Raw genomic sequence first — 12,897 nt, forward strand, 5'->3', positions numbered from 1 at the left:
ACTGACTTGTCTCCAGCTTGCTTCTTGCCTACCTTGGCACTGAAGTCACCCATCAGTATATTGTTCCTAGTTCTCGTTTCTCCGCTAAGCCCCGGTAGCACAAGACGTGCCCGCTTTTTAGCACTGTATATGCCGATTCCAATGGCGGCCTGTCCGGAGCCGGGGATTCTTAGCACCCTCTGCTGGTCACAGGTTGCTGGGGAATGAGGGCCGGGGTTTCATTGTTGTATTCATATAGGAGGTTGTGGCCAAGTACTGCACCAGGGTGGCCAATCCTGCTCTGGTGAGAGTGCGTTACCGGTTCTGGTCACAGGGATCAGGCTGCACTCCAGGCCTGTTTATGCCTATCTGAGCTCGGTTAAACCGCACAGATGGCACTCAAAGGTGTGGCAAAGATATGCCACACACACAAATAGCTACTTGAAGCTACTTGAAGCATGAACTGCTTTCAGCTCCTGTTGTTGGCCACCTTCAAGTGACCTTGAGCCAAAAGCCGGAGCCTTTAACCAGGCACTGAAGCAAGAACGTCAGGCAAGTTGTGCGAACAAAACGAGATCATTCGGGCAACCCGTCAAGGCCGCCTTACATACATTAGTTACCTCCCAAGGAAGTTACAGTTCCTTCCGAGTTCTTCCAAATGTATGTTCACGACATCCCTCAAGCTGTAACTTGCAGTACGCTGAAGTTTTATTTGTCATTTCCAATAGCGACATTCAAAAGGCAGATACAGAGCACTGTGCGCCTGACTCTCATGTATTGGCGCTGAGAAAGAGTCATGTATGCTCTTTTCAGCGTCATGGTCCACGAGGTCCATGCGCGTACGGCTTGTCTGGCAGCGTCCAAGCTGGTGGCGTCCGCCGCATCACGGATGGCTGTTTGACTGAGATTAGGCTTGTCTGCGACAGGAAACTATTGCGACCATGTGGATGAATGTACACTAAGGCGGGGTACGATGTGGTGGGATGTGCCGTTGCCAACATGCCCACTCATTTTAAGATTATGGCTAGTATCTCCAACCAATTCTATATTATGGGGGAGCCCACATTTTTTTGTTGTCATTTCTGTCTTACCGAGCTTTCCTTTCGTGGTTTGAATAACTTCATTAGTACCGTAGACGCGTGATACACAAATGCTGCTTAAATTAGTGTTCCTCTTTAAGGTCCCTCTGATGTACGACACATATGGCACAATGTGGCATGCGATATGACATGTGAACGCGTGCGAAAGGTGGCTGTTCCATTTGTCGGAACACGCTGAAAACTGTTCAGTCCTGTTGGCTACTAGTGGGGCATGGTTGTTGATAGCGAAGTGCATGTCGCACTTGATGTCATGCGCGGAACTGTACCTTGTGTCTCCTCTTTACTGCTTTACATAAGAGTGTGGAACGACTGCTACAAAATAAAGCTATTGTGGTTTGTCTTACAGACAGAATTTGCCAGCAGTTTTTTTTTTTTAAGCATGCCCCTCACCACCTTTATAGGACGCTGCGTTTTGGCGTGCGCCCTGTACCAGTGGCGACGGCTGTCCCGCATGCGGGCACACCGTACAAGAGTCTCGTTGTCCGAAGTCAGCTATCAGTCGGAGAACCATACCAAGGTCATCCTGAAGGCAATGTGGAGGATACCGATACTGCCTCCACCTCGACCTCTGGCACGAACACGGCTTCTTCCTCGAAGACGACTATCCGCTGGTAGGTCTTCAAAGCAATCTTTGCAACATTTTCCAGTGCAGCTTTTAGGCGCCCGTTCCTGCGTTGAGCGCCGGCGTGCCTTCGTGGCGTAGCCGAGCGAACGAGCGCAGCGAAAGATGAAAATATGGCGATAGCGAAGCCAGGGGAGCGAGGAAGAAAACGGTGGAGGAGGGTGCAGCTGCACAAGACCTTCTAGACTAGTAGAAGTTGTTGAGCGGAAGCATGAAGACAGTGGGTGAAGGCACATTAGGGAGTATGGGAATCGTCGGCTTTTGAACCCTGACTGACGGCATCAAGCTGTATTTCTTGAAGCACGGTAATATGTGCATGCAAGCGTAATGTGAAGACGAATCCTTGCATTACGCGTGCAGCCAGTTTTTCATGCACCCCCTGTTCCCTGCTTTTTGTCTATCAAAAGAAACTGATTCGGTATTCATTTACCGAATCACTTTTTGTTTTGCGGCGAGGTAACTCCCAAGTGACAGCCGAGAGAGCACTTCCATGCTCGGATTTCATTTACACCTTTTCTCATCGCAAATGCAAGCTGAGCCTGCTGTTTTTTGCAACTTCTTGCCTCAGTTATTAGGATGTTACCCAGGGAACAAACTGTCACGCTCAAGGGTGCTATAGTATTTATTGTATAGCTCCTTGTGGGAGCTCGAAGACTTGTGAGATAAATCTTGTAGACAAAAATATTTCCAGCAGTACATTCCTTTTAAATTAACACACTGCATGAAACAGAATGAAAATACTTTCTCTGCCAGGATCATCACTGGCCATGAACCGTGTAAAGCCCCTCAGTAACCGTCAAATACGTACTGGTCCAAGAGGCCATCAGAGTTTACATCTACCAGGATAGCCATTGGTGCAAGGAATAAAACAAAATAAAAATAAAACAATAAGCGGGCCACCGATTAGTCACTTGCATGTGTGGCAGAAAGCGGTCATCAAACGGATGGCACTAATTTTCTCTAAATGTAAAATAGTCAGATTCAAGAACTCTCTACTTCGTATTCCAGCAGGTCTTGTCCTAAGCAGACATTCGGAAGGTGTTTGTCTTGCTATGTATCATTTTTTCTTGATCGTAGCATGAAGTTCTGTTACAACACAATTCCACTGTAATAAATGCAGGATCTAGCAGCTCACTGGGAGAGTTGGTCCATCTACTGCTGGCGACCTGTTTGCCAAGACATGGCACCTTCGTGGCGCCATACTACGGGCGCCTTCTGGGCCTTCTCAGCAACACGCCATGAACTCGGTACGTCTCTTCATCTTTGGAATAAGCAACCATATACGTCAGAAACCTGTGCTCCCCGATTTGGGGCGCCACAGCACGTGGGGAAAAGTGCAGTGAAAGCTGAACTTTTCGCACTTGACGGAAGCCAGACGTGCAGTAAATATTGCTTCATACTTGTTTTGAGACCAAGTGGGCAGTTACGAATGCCTTGCATTTTTCGGGGTGAATGCCTCGTTTCGATGCTCGCTATTCCTATGTTCTTGTCGTCTGACGTCACTATGTTGTTCATGGCAGAGTACGACGAGCCATGGGCTTCAGCGGACTTGGGTGGGGATGAGGTGTTGCTTATCGCAAAACAATTAAGCTTGAGGGATTTATTTACAACGTGAGTGAAGAATTTTCATTTGAGAATGGAGAGAGTAACAGTGCACACAGTGGGGTTGCTTACATATATCCTCCATGTGCCGCTGTCTGCTTGTAAGTGGTGGTGACACTGATGGTCAGTATCTACTACCTTGATCACAGAATAGGCTTATGAGGTGGCTTTTTCGTTCAGTGCTGTCGTTTCTGTGCAGACTGTGCACTGGCAGAGGAGCACCTTCAGGATTCACCAGGGGAGCCGGTCACGTGCAGTGCTGCTATGTCCTCGTCAGCCATTGGTGCATTCTTCAGAACCTTCCTCCTGCCACCAGAAGGTTAGGATGCCATGAATGTAGTGTTCATTGTGAGCTACTGACCTTACCCTATATATAGTGTTGCCACTCAAACAAGGCAATATATTACTGCGAGTGCTTCATACTATATGACTAGCCGTCAAATCTTGCAACGTTGATAAATATATGCTTACTGGCATATATTCAAGATGTGCTCCCGCTCTTGCTGTAAAATCTGACATGAACAAGTTATAAAAGGTTGACCGCTTTCTGAAGGGCACTGGAGATGCCTTTAACCTGCTGATCTGGAAAAGTTGACTTAGTGGAAGCAATCTTCAAAAACTGTCTGAATGTAGTACAGCCCGCATACTACGCAGCATTTTATGAGGTTACCAAATATGGCTGCGGCACCTTCGTTTGAACACAAGAAAATTTGACGCATGTAATTCGTCGGGAGCTCGAAGCCATGTATCCAGCCACTCCTTGCCAACATTTCCAGGATGCCGCATTTTCGATCTCGCTTACACAAGCGTGTCCAACGAGAGATGACGAATTTGGGCGTCCCATCTCTTTGCCCCGAGGGGAGGCTGTGGTCAGTCGGGACCACCCACACATTCTTCCCCAGTTTGCCACTTATCTAGCTCTACGCCATAACCAGCCTAACAGGAGTTAACCTGACGACAGGCCGATCTGTTTCTTGTCACCCAGCGGGAGTACAATTGACTAGAACCCGGTCCTCGCCATTTCAATGTATCGCGAATACCGTGAGCGCGTGGGTCAGCCCTGTTAAGACGACGACGAGGGGCTGAAGGGGTTGCACGAGTGTGACTATTGTAGCATGAGGTGCGAGTATGGAGTGCTCAGTCAACGAGTGACCTTACACGGCAGTGCCTAACAGAGAAAAGAAAAACCATGAGCTAGTTTACGCCGAAGTTCATCAGTGATCCGTGAACGTGCAACTGTATTGCTGCAAGCCTTGCATTTCGTGCAAGGCTTGCAGCAATATAGTTTCACGTTCACGGATCACTGATGAACTCTGTGAATGCTGTGAGCAGGAGAGCAGAGGTCTTATATCATGGGCCATTCTTCACTACCAGGAATGGCTGAAGCAGATTCCTAAAATTTATATTAGAAGATACAATTGTAGTGAAGCAAGGCTGTTCGTGTTTGGAACCTCGAAGACTGCTACTTGTGTGATGTGTGGGGGGAACAAGCGAAGGGAAAATGGGGTCTTGTTGGAGTAGGACGTGCGCATGGTTATGGTTTAACAGGATGTTTATTAAAAGCGCTGAAATTGTGTTTCAAAATATTTGTCAAACGCAGGGCCGTATGCATTGTCTGGAACAGCATTACATTTTTTTTCTCACAAGCTGACTGCAACCTAGCTGTCGGAGGTACTCAAGTGGTTCTTTCATTGCCTTGGTGTCAGTTGTAGGCTTGCCTGGTGGTTTAACTCCGGAAGCCAATGGTGTATATATATATATGCCTTACATATGCCTTACAGGTACCGATTGCCACCAGCAATTTTAAGGCTTCATATAAACCTGGCGGGTATCGCTGCGTCATGTACAGCCATGGATTTCCTGTCATCGGACGACTATAGGCAAGTTGGCCTCCTGCATGGTACTTGTTTCGCCTGGCTATGCTTGTATAATTTATATAGGACCCTGAAATTTCTTAGAACGCAGGCAAGAAGTATGGACTGAGGAAACCATGGGTTTCCTCGCTGTTTGCATTTGCTACCCAAAACTAGTGCGTCACATATGAAATAAATGTAAAAGTATGCATTATGTAATTCATCATTACATGGAATGGATTACTTAGGAATCTCAAAGAGTAGCAGATCTTAATCTCTTAATCACCAAATGAGCGGAGTGACGCATTGAAAACATTGTGATTGGACCTCTTTTCATGTAGTGCAAATTAACAGGACATAAAGAAACCAGAAACGTAATTCCACTCTTGCTCATTTCCATTCCCCAAGTTCAGTTTCCAAAGGTGACACGCATCTTCGATAACTTTCAGCAATTCTGATAGCATCTGCATTCTTCTCAGAGGTGGCACATAGGTGCAAAACATAGGTACGACACACCTGCACTCCTTATTACCTGGATGAAGCAGCCGAACTCCATGACAGCACATGTTCCCCTTCGTGACAAAATCCTACATGAGCAATTTAGGCTTCCATTAATGCTGCAAGACCTATTCGTCCTTGATAATCGAACCGATGTATGTTTTTGGATTACCGTGTACGATCGCATTGTTTCTGTACGTAACCTAAAAGCCGTGCATATCATATTAACCGCAAATAAAGAGGGGACAGTGGAAGAGAACACAAAAATGACACCGCCTGTGTCGTTTTTTATTTCTCTTCCGAAAAGCCGTGATTGCAATAAATTGGGGCATTAATTGCTGCTACTCGGTGACTGCTTTATTATGCAAGGGCGAATACCGTTCACTGTGTACCATCGTGTGTTAAGATTATATAGCGGTTTTTGAAAATTCTAAAAAATTTAATTTTGCAGGAATCTGCTGCTCGGTTTTGGATGTCGGAGGGTAAGGCAGCAATTAAGTTCCCTTTTGCCGATACAGAATCCACACGAGGACAGTGAGAAACAAAGCTGTTTATTCATTATTATATCAGGGTGTCTACCAACCGAAAAAACTGGAAATTCTCAGGGAATTTGAATATTCTGGAAATACTCGGGGAAAACTCTGGATTTGTGCTTTTATCAGGGAAAATTAGCTGTAGCTTTATTGAAAGGGAACGCAAGTCATGTTAATGCTGGCTCCAGTAACAGACAAGTTGCAATGAATCGTCATTGACACCGTGTCATCGGCACAAGGTATTGCCAGAGTAGTTAACGACTGATTTTCCAAACACCCAATTTTTCGAACATGCCCGATAATTCGCACGCCTTTGCGGCACCATGCACCACATACTCCATATAGTCAATGTATATTACCTTGATTGCAGGTCTTAAATGGCATAAATCAAAGCCACCACCGCCGCCATTTTGATTAATTTCACCGCCTTGAACTGGCACTCTCGCACGCAGATCCGCTGGCAGCCATAGCCACTTCCGTGGCAATGTTAGGCCTAGCTGCTTCTGCGTTTGCTATTATAGCTTCTTGCTGTGCGGTGCTGTGTTTTTCATGAAAGAATTCACTGCTGTCAGCAATGGCACCGGCTCTGCATTTGTAATCCTCGCGATTGACTTGAAGCTCGCAAAGCACAGCGCATTGCGTAATGCCAGTCTCCGAAAGTTAGCTTTGCCTTAGCACAGCAGTGTTACACGGTGAATGATAACTAGCGTGGGAAGGGGCAATTGTCACGGGACACAGTATGTATTCCTTAATTATACACGTGTGCACCCCCGTCTCCTGCCACAGTACGAGCACCGATATGCCTAACAAGCGTACTGGCAGGCCTTAAGAGCTTTTGCGGATGTGTCTGTGGCAATTTTAGCCCTTAAGGGCAGTTAAAGACATGCATTCATTTTTTTCGGACTGCTTGATCTTTCGGATGTTTTTGCGGCCCCTAGGTAGTCCGAAAAATCGTACGTTGACTGTACAACTGACCAAGAGGATGTTTCAAATGAAAAGGACCGACGCACTGAGGAATTAACGGGAAAGGAAGCATGCCACCACCTCTTTGAAGGAGCTTGTGCTCAAAAAACATGTTAGCTGACACTGAGATGCAGGGGTCCCTCATTCAAACCAAAATTTTAAAGCAGGGAAACCCAACACTGAGATGTTATGTATGGGCTGACAGTATGTCAGGACAGTTTATTTATTTATTTATTTATTGTACATACTTTCAAGGCCGGCAGGAACAACAGAAAGGAGTGGTAGAGTACATTATTTGCAGAACGAGTTGAGGTTGACTTTCCAGCTGGAGAAAGAAAGTTCAGGCCTCGTACCGATGAGCTTGCTATCAGTTCATAGAAATACCTCATATTCAAAAATATTTACTTATGTATGCATCTCCTTTTCATTCGTATGTGAAAATGTTAGACTCAATTTGGAATGGGTATTACCATTTTTTTCACTGTGCCCTCGGTTTTCTTTTTAAATAAAATAGATGTTGCTCGATCAGTCTGTCTTGACATAAAACAAAGTTCAGGCTCATTCAGGGAATCTTGCAAAGGTGCTCGGGGAAAGCCTGGAAAACTGGGGGGAATTTGAAAATGCCCACTTGGTAGACACCCTGAATATCTAGTTCATTATATCGGGTACATTGTCGGCCTAATTTTAGTTAGTAATTTCGAAGGCAAAGGTGCTTCGTTATATTTATTCGTTTGTTGCATACCATTTCATTAAACGAGGTTCGGCTGTCCCATCTACGCTGGGAACTATACAATGGTGTGCCAACTAGCAAGTTTGTTGCTAGTTACTGGTTATTTACGGTTACCCTGGACACCAATACTGTGCCCAAGCCGCTCACCTTTGTGCAGGGGATGGAAGCGCACGTAGTGGGCGGGCCAGCGTGGCCAGCGCGATACGCGGGGCGCCGTTGCCGGAAGTTTACCACTAGTGTTTGCCAGCATTTACGAAATCCCGTATGAACCACTTCATTCGCTGTCCTAAAGAAACTATAGAAGTTGGCTCGTTTCAAGCCTTGGCATTTGCGGTGGGCTTGTAATCGAAAATGACCTAAAGCATCAAAGCTAGTCGAACCCTTTTTCGTTTTTGTCTTGTTCGCGCTACTTTAACCCCCGTATCCAAAGACACATCTTGAAGCCCATACTTGACTTGATCTTGGTGATGGCTGGCGTGAATGCGCCTAGGACGCTAATTGCGTTTACTTCGGTGCGTTGACGACAGGCATCATTTAAATAAGTCAAGCATGAGCTTCAAGTTAAGCTGCATTTCTGAATACGAAAGTAAGATTCCCCAATGACATACAGGCCACATATCTAAACTTGTTCCATGTGCTTATCTTGCTTGTGCTACACCATTGTTCCATGACGACATACAGACCACAATCATGGCTACCATAACATAGTGTAGCTGTTGCTTTTTTTCTCAGCTCGTTCCACATTAATGGACGACATTAATCCGCGAACATAAACCACTCTACTATATAGACAAAACGAGACGCTCATGAAAGACCACTTTTGAAATACACAATAAAATACAACAAATAAAAATAAAACTGAGATTAGGTATGGGTTTAATAGGTCAATAATAGCACTACACATGGTCTTAATTCAGTAACACCAAGATCATGCAAATGCAAGCTGTGCCTATCGATCCATGCTGGCTCTACAATCATACGGGAGTCGCAGAAAGACGGCCAGCGCCAAATTTTTCTCTCGCGTTTTTACTCTGAAACTTTTCTGTTCACTGTGTCCACCCACATGAACAATGTGTCTGTGCAGACTGTACACCAAAGGAAGCGGTCATATTCTTTGAGCTGTGGCAGTTGTTCCATGCATTGGCTGCAGACTCATCGCTACTTCTCTGCTGTCACCATCGGTTAGTATCTGCTACAGTGTACGTCGATTTGCATGTTGCGAACCTCTTTTAGAGGGCGTTTCGAGGGTGTTTTTAACGCGAGGAATTGGAATTTTTCTATCAGGAACATTGTATAACTGCTAATGTAATGGTAATGTCAATTATACATATTTTGGCGTCCGGATTATTCAATTGGATTCGTATTTCTTATTTGTACTACACAAGCTTTCAAAAACACGCCATAGCAACTGCTTTCATCAACTAATGTAATGTTAGTAAAGGCTACATCTCAAGGCCTACATCTGAAGAGTTACCTTCCCTCCCGCTTTCCAACAAAGAAATCGCTTACCTGAAGCGTAGTCTGCTCTGAAAGTATGCATACCGTAGTATGTCTTCTATACAAGGCGCGTGTTCCATTTCGAAATTCGAAATAGAGCTGCAAGTTGCACTTCAGTGGTCCTGTTCCCGCCTTTATTTCTCGGTGTTCTCTAGTGCAAAAAAAAAAACTATATACGAATGCTTTGCCAACTCGCGCAAATCACCGCATTGACCTGACAAATGTGTTTGTGTGTCTTGTAGGAAGCATCGGCCAAGCAGGATGGTGCGGCGAAGTAACACAAGTGACGTTTCAAGATTGGAAACGCGCCAATGAGCTCATCGACATTTTAGAGGACACCAACCAGGAGGGTCCGCACAGGCTCTTCACCGTGAAATAGAGGTAAAATAATTATCAGAGATGCCAGCGTGGCTGTGTAGAAAATAACCAAACTGTCAAGGGTGGCGGTATCTGGGATGCGTCAGCGCAAACAATGTATATAACATTGTATAGAAAGACTCGAAGGGCCACGCATTATCAGAAGTTCATGAAGCCACACCAAGAAGCCTAACATCTGTTGTCTTTGTGCTTTTACTACACTAGTATGATATCAAATGGCATAGAAACAATTTTATACCGCGAACTTTACATAACTCGGGTCCTGTCCGTTCAAAATTTCCGGAATACTAGTGTTGTATTGTTTCCAATGGTATTGTTTCCAATGCACTACATTCCACTGTACTATCGTACCTCTAGAAGTGCATATGAGTCGCACTCATTCGCTAACGTATCCTAGCGAGGTTATCTTGCTGTCTGTCATGTTCGTCTTAAATGCCAACTGTTACGAAACTTCGACCATTTTGGAAGTCTTAGTTTCATATGATAAGCGCAGCTGCCTCCGGCCGACTAATAAATCTCAAACGCGGCGTGCTGGGATTTATGTCCTAATGAAACCAACTGGGACACAGGTCTTCAGCTTAAGTGTTATTTAAAAGCACTTAGAAAACAATTACTCGTCGCATATTTAGCCAAAGCGCATTTTCACAGTAGTTGTTCTTCCCAAACAATTTATCCCACTGTCCAAGCTGAATCGGCCTTGTGCGTGTCTTGTTTACACAATTCGTATTCCGCGATAGCATGTGGACAGCATTGTTCAGAGAACCGATGCTAACCTAACCAGCCTCAACATAGCGGTGGCTGCTGAAAGAGCATTGCGATTGGAATTAAAGCTTGAAATGTAGAATCATTCAGACGGGGAAACTGAAAACTCCAGCTAACTATCTCTGCAATATTTATTCCTGCATGAAGTTCACAGTCCTGCATTTGTTTGAGATTGCTTTTATGTAACGCTGCGAGGCACCACGCACGTCAGAAGCTCATTATGCTAACTGTGGACGTTTCTGAAGACTACCGAAAGGCAATGTCATATTCCACCCACGCATATAATTACGGTGCTGAATTTAGGCTAAAACCTGAGAATCACCAGTGTTGCAACCCGACCAAAATTTACAAAAGCACCCAACAAAAAACACACCTCCTACAGCCTTCGCACTGCGTTGAGGTTATGTTGATACCCGGGTGTTGACACTGTGCAAAGACTCCTTTGGTATCACTACGGATACAAGAGCTGCTTCTGCTCCACTGGCTGCTATTTTTGTTTTGGTGTCCCACACTTACAGCGGCAGCCTCCAGCTTCTCATCCCGCAGCAAATGCGGGATGATTCTTTTCGTGGGAAATTTAACCTGCGTAATGATCGCACCCCTGAATTTGCTTCAGTTGTTTTTTACAAAGAAGTGCGATCTATATGCGAGTAAATACGGTACGTCAAATGGTTCCCCGACCGTTATGAATATTGCCCCACCAAGCTGCTTGTTTTGATCGGCAGTGACGCGCTAAGAAAGAAGGAAGAAAGGATTTCTTGGGAGGCAGGCCGTACCTTGTCCTCAACTTCCCTGGGCTTGATCTTCGCCAATCTGATGGCATGTTGCACTGGCTTAGCTACCTGGTCGCAGAAATGTTATGAAATTTGTTATGAAACAAGTATGTTGTCGAATGACATCTAATGTATGCAAATCACGGTATCTGCAAAAACATTGTGCTATGCTGTGATATGCCGAAATTCTTATTGCCTGTACTCTCCATGCCATCTAACATACTTCTCTTGTCTTCGCAGGAAGTCACTGTGCGGCCTTGGATGTCTGCGAGGTAAAGTAGCGACAAGTTTACGCAGTTTTTTGTTTGTGAATATAAGCTTCAGCTAGCTCGCAGTGTGTTATGCCGAAATTCTTATTGCCTGTACTACAATGTCAGTCTTGGCAGACAAGAAGAAATGCAAGCTGAAAAGCTTGGTCAGACGTTTCGGTGTTAGCTGTGCATAACATCACGAGACTGACAAGTGCGCATGGCTTCACATTTGCGGATCATTTCTGTGCACAAAAATGGCGTGTTCATTTGAAAATATTTTAAAATGTAGACAGCATAACATTCTAGGTGTTGCTCTAGGATGTCAAGGTTTCATTGAAATTTACTTATGCGTTTCTGCACTCATAATTGATCTTCCTGCCATATAAATTAAAATTGGTTTACTCTGTGAGCAATGTGGGCAATCTCGTAATGCCATTCGTGCTCAACCTCCATTGAATTAACCGGGCAGTTATACAAAAAAAAGAAATAATGCTTGTTGCCACTGGTGGTACTTCTAATTTATTATGTAAAGGAAACACGTCTAAACAGAGAACTTCTGATATCTGTTCACTGCACACTTCTTGTTGTTGTTGTTTTCGTTTTAAAATGGAGACCGATGTCTTGATAATTTACTTCAAGCGATGACAGCAAGGAATTTCATGCTCCTCAACTTTGCACTGAGTTGCAGTTTCAGTTATCTTCTTGTGGCTCTTGAACAACACCAAGTAGTGTTCTCTGACATGAAAACCTTTTGCCCCCACCTACCTTGCATTTTCTGCTCCATTCACTGTACGCTTCTCAGATATTTAGAAAATTTTAATGGCACGTTTGGATCGCTTATGCACTAAAGTTTTCTCAGGCTTTTTAATTACAAGCAGTCCTTCTGTTTTTCTGCGTTTTATCATGCTCGTTTTTGGTGACATGACGAAATCGCAAATAAATAACAATGTTTACGAAAATAACCCGCAATGCTCATTGTTTCAATGTTCCTTGAACAGACATTTTAAGCTTAACCGAGGCAACTAGCACCCGATTTGTCAGTACTACTCGTGCTGTGAAACTCTGCTGCATTCTTTCTTATAAGCATTGTAAATTACTTACAGCTTTGTGCTACACTTCGGTGGATGACAATGTTCTCCTTTTGTTCACTGAATTCTGTGCGCAGACAGCGTTTCTCGGTAACACCGACGTTGCCGTCCTTGTATGGATTGTATACATCGGTGGAAGCGGGCCAGTCAGTCGCGTGCTGCGAAAGTGCGCAGTCATTTGCACGTCAGCGAGGATTACCATCATCGCCTCATCATTGATGACACTATTGGTTAGTATATTGCAAACTGAGCACGCTACGAGTAATGT

The 12,897-nt window shown here is 44.7% G+C and overlaps 1 protein-coding gene across 22 annotated transcripts in view; it reads left to right on the forward strand.

Moving 5' to 3' along the window:
• Positions 1–12,897, forward strand: part of LOC135910341 (uncharacterized) — a 91,069-nt gene that overhangs the window by 20,485 nt on the left and 57,687 nt on the right. For 21 of the 22 annotated variants that reach the window (XR_011508095.1, XR_011508097.1, XR_011508098.1 and 18 more), the window contains exons 6-13: positions 1,481–1,690; positions 2,822–2,948; positions 3,503–3,622; positions 5,085–5,183; positions 8,965–9,061; positions 9,620–9,758; positions 11,531–11,562; positions 12,707–12,859. The gene's annotated coding sequence lies outside the window, so the exon portion shown is untranslated. Of the gene's footprint in view, positions 1–1,480; positions 1,691–2,821; positions 2,949–3,502; positions 3,623–5,084; positions 5,184–6,105; positions 6,137–8,964; positions 9,062–9,619; positions 9,759–11,530; positions 11,563–12,706; positions 12,860–12,897 lie in introns of all 22 variants that reach the window. The other variant, XM_070524241.1, reaches the window with a different exon arrangement.

The sequence above is a fragment of the Dermacentor albipictus genome, chromosome 8 (assembly GCF_038994185.2).
Source record: "Dermacentor albipictus isolate Rhodes 1998 colony chromosome 8, USDA_Dalb.pri_finalv2, whole genome shotgun sequence".
Classification (NCBI taxonomy): Eukaryota; Metazoa; Arthropoda; class Arachnida; order Ixodida; family Ixodidae; genus Dermacentor; species Dermacentor albipictus.